The sequence below is a fragment of the Psammomys obesus genome, unplaced genomic scaffold (assembly GCF_907164565.1).
Source record: "Psammomys obesus unplaced genomic scaffold, mPsaObe1.curated_primary_1811, whole genome shotgun sequence".
Taxonomy (NCBI): domain Eukaryota; kingdom Metazoa; phylum Chordata; class Mammalia; order Rodentia; family Muridae; genus Psammomys; species Psammomys obesus.
Genome location: NW_026596120.1, coordinates 855,085 through 859,083, shown reverse-complemented (window position 1 = coordinate 859,083; position 3,999 = coordinate 855,085). Strand labels below are relative to the sequence as shown.

Below are 3,999 nucleotides of genomic sequence, written 5' to 3'. Positions count from 1 at the left end.
ATTATTATTATTCTAACCCATTCCCTTTTATTGCCTGTAAACCAGCGGTGAGGTCTAAAGGCGGATGGATCCGAATAAACTGTTTCTGGTGATATTAAATAGCATCATTGCTCTCAATAAATACCTAAGGTGTCCGCATGCAACTGAAAATAATTACTGTTGACCTTGTACGGCGTCACTAATGACAGACCCATTATCTCTCTTGATCTGTTTCTAAATTGGGGTGGTAAGTAGCAGCCTGTGGGAATACTCAGTTCACCCACTGTTCCCGCCACGGTTTATCCAGTCAATATTCTTTATGTAGAAGGTGCTGTGTAACTTTTCCCCTTCTGTTTTGATAGGGCACCAGTATGACAGAGTCATTGCACCCGAGTTCTTCTTGGTGCGTTTATTGGGATTCCTCGCAAGCGTGGGTGACCCACAGGCGGCTGAGTCAGGGAAAAGCCCACCCCAGCTTGGAGAATCTCCTATCTTCCGAAGCTCCCAGAACCTTGTAAGTTCTGGTGGCTTCTTGTTCAAACGCATTTTAAGTTACAAGTGTGTGTGTGTGTGTGTGTGTGTGTGTATGCTCACAGCGGTCGGTTCTCCCCTGTCACCGTGGGGATCTGCCCGGGGATGGAACTCCAGTAACCCGTTGGCTGGGATTGAGAAGTTCCCTCCCACCGAGCCATCTCGCCAGCTCTTAGTTGTCTGCGGAGGTGATGTTGGTCCCGAGCTGCGTTTTTGAGGGCGCAGAGCACTCGCCTGGCAGCTCGGGGAACTTGTGGGTGACAGGCACGCAGGCCTCGGAGACCAGCTTCCTCACCCAAAGGAACAGGCGACTCTGACCGCTAGAGGGCCGTTTAGACATTTGGATTAAATAGTAGAAGATTGGGTGCCCGGAAGCAGAAACAAAATACGGTTCGTTTCGCGTAAAATTTTAAGAAAAAGGGGGGCGGGGAGAAAAAAAAACAAAAACAAAACAGAAAAAAAAAAAAAAAAAAAAAGCTCGGAAAAGATTAATATTCGACACATCCCTTGACGCTAATTAAACTAATGTCATTCCTTGGAAGGGATCTAGAAAACCGAGCTTGGCAGCTGCCCGGCTAGCTCAGTCGGTAGAGCATGGGACTCTTAATCCCAGGGTCGTGGGTTCGAGCCCCACGTTGGGCGGTCTAGTTTTGAATTTTCCAGGTCAGCATCTAACCCTGTTATCAAACCGAGTACTTCCGAATTAGCTATTGTCAAACAAGCCAATACCAAAAGAACCAAAAAAAAAAAAAAAAAAAAAAAAAAAAAAAAAAAAAAAAAAGAACCTAGTAAAGAAAACATTACTAATGCTGTGGTTCCATCAAGGCGGTTTTACTCAACCCCCAGGGCTGTTATTATGTCCCCGGAGCCTACGTGGTTGAAGGGCAGAAATGACTCCCACAAGTAGTTTCAAACCCACATCACAAACCCACATAACACCAGCACTCACACAATAATAAGTAAGATTTAAGTGAAAGACAGCGGGAAACCTTTAGGCTATTCTGTCTAGGAAACCTTTTTTATTTTTTTATTTCAATGTTCTATTTTAAGGGCAGCCTAAAGTGAAAAGTTAGGGAGTAACATTACATGAAAATTAATGACATCAGAGTGCTCACAAGCACAGCGGAAGTGATCTTTATTTTTTACTTATTGCTATGTGTGGTGTTGAAGGTTGGTTTGGTTTTATTTTTACCGAGACAGGGTTTCTCTGTGAAGCTTTGCTTGTCTTGGACTCGAGTTGTAGACCAAGCTGGGGTCTAACTCATAGAGATCCGCCTGCCTCTGCTTCCCTGAGTGCTGGGATTAAAGGCTCATGACATCACACCCAGTTTAGGATTTTTTTTTTTTCTAAACCTCCTTCCCTGCTCTTTTTATTAAAGATTGAAATTGCAGTTTTTTCCTTTGTCCTTTAGGGCTCCCTTTCTTCATAGATTTTTCCCAAAACTATTCACATGGAGTAAAGCTTTGCTTTTATATTGACAGCTTGAAGTTCTTAAATATTTTCAGTCATCCTTCAGGAACTCTTTTTTTGTCTCGTTTTGTTTTTAGTTTTTGAGACAAGGTTTCTCTGTGTAGCCCTGGCTGTCCTGGAATCCGGAACTCACTCTGTAAACTCACAAAGATGCTCTGCCTCTGTTGGGGTAGTGGGGGTGGGGGGCTCTTAGCGGTTTCCCAGCTGTTACCGCCACCACCGCCCACTCCCTCAGCAATTCTTAAATGTCCTCCACAATCAGCATATGTTATGATCCTTAATTCAAAGTACAGCTTCAGATTTTGGAAAACAAAACATGAACAATTACTGAAATTATCCAGCTGGGTGATGCAAAAGAACAAGGAACAAAACAAGAAAGGAGGAGGGAGAAGGAAGAGGGAAGAACATAAGGAGGGAGGGAAAGAGGAAAGGAAGGAGGGAGAGAGAGAGTCAGAGGAAGGGGAGGAAGGGAGGGAGGTAGCCAGGGAGAGAGACTGTAGTTACCGGAATGCTCAGTCTCTAGGTGATCTGCAGAGGGATGCAATTTTTCCAGGACAGCAAAGAAGCAGCAAACTGTCAACTGATGAGAAATGAATGAAAATACCATACAGCTGTATAATACAGCACAGTTTGATGGGCAGAAGCCTGTATCCACCCCATTTGCCTCCATTTCTGTGCTACAGTCCTGATCCCCACTATCTCAGAAATTTGTTTTATTTAGAAACAGTGTCGTAGATGGATGTCTTTAGCCTGAATGAAGTTAGGGCCGGCTCCTAACCCAATATGACTGTTGGCCTCGTCAAAAAGAAGAAACCTGGACAAAGACATCCATTTGGACAAATGGGAGGTTGTTCTGTGAAAATCAAAGCAGAGACAGAAGCGTTGTTTCTATGAATTAAGGAACACCAAATACCTCAGCAAACTACCAGAGGCTCCAGGAGATGCATGGGGTGGGTTCGTTGTCATTATCCCCAGAAGAACACCCCTACCAACACCTTCATTCCAGTCCTTAAACAATCTATTTCTCGTGTATAACCTCCCTAGTTTCTGGTGCTTTGTTTTAGCTGCTGCAGGAAATGAGTATGTTCTGTGTTCTCTTTGGCTGCTAACTTTGATTTCAGTTTTATTCTGTTACAAAGTATCTCATAGGCAAAGCAGAAAAACTTGCGGTTTTAAAATGGACACAAGTAGGGCTGTCAGGCCACAAGTCCTCCAGAACCAACCATATTTGTTCTGTTTTTTTTTTTTTTTTCTAAGAATATATGTTTTTATTTTTGATTTTGATTTTTCCAGTCAAGGTTTCTCTGTGTAGCCTTGGCTGTCCTGGATTCACTTTGTAGACCAGGCTGCCCTCAAATTTACAGAGATCTGCTTGCCTCTGCCTCTGCCTCTGCCTCTGCCTCTCCTCTGTTGGGATAACAGGCATACAATACTGTGCCTGGCAAGAATATATGTTTGTGTCACCTGCTATGGCATCTGCAGCCAGTTTTCCCCTCTTGCAAAGTTACCTCTTGTGAGCCCATGTGCGGCTGGGTGGAATGGAATCTTAGAGGGTCCTCCACCCCCAGGTCCATCACCACAGATCTAACTGCTGTACATTCTGTGGGCGGGCATAGCTTGCCACCCAGGAAGAACTGTGAAGCTTAGGCTAACCCAAATGTGGTTCACAGTTTCGGGCCTGGGATACTAAGATGAACAGCAAGTGTGGAAGAGCCCAGAGCCTGCGCCCCACAGCTGAAAAGGCCAGGGTGAGCATTTCAGCAGGTCCCTGGTCGGGGTACACAGAGGTTATACCTCTTAGTCTAGAATTGTATCGGCACCTTTCCCTGTCAGCCACTGGGCAAAAGCTGCAGTAAAAGTTTAATCCCAAAGCATATTTTCTTCTTACTCTCAGCTTATGATTTTTTTACTAGTGATTTATTGCATATTTTCTTTTTCCATGGATTTTACATTTGGAGATTTTGTGTTTAGTTCATATATATATATATATATATATATATATATATATATATATATAT

At 43.7% G+C, this 3,999-nt stretch overlaps 1 non-coding gene across 1 annotated transcript; it reads left to right on the top strand.

Moving 5' to 3' along the window:
- Positions 1 to 1,079: 1,079 nt before the first annotated feature.
- Positions 1,080 to 1,152, top strand: Trnak-cuu (transfer RNA lysine (anticodon CUU)). Its single transcript has one exon. It is a non-coding gene; the product is annotated as a tRNA-Lys (tRNA).
- Positions 1,153 to 3,999: the final 2,847 nt, after the last annotated feature.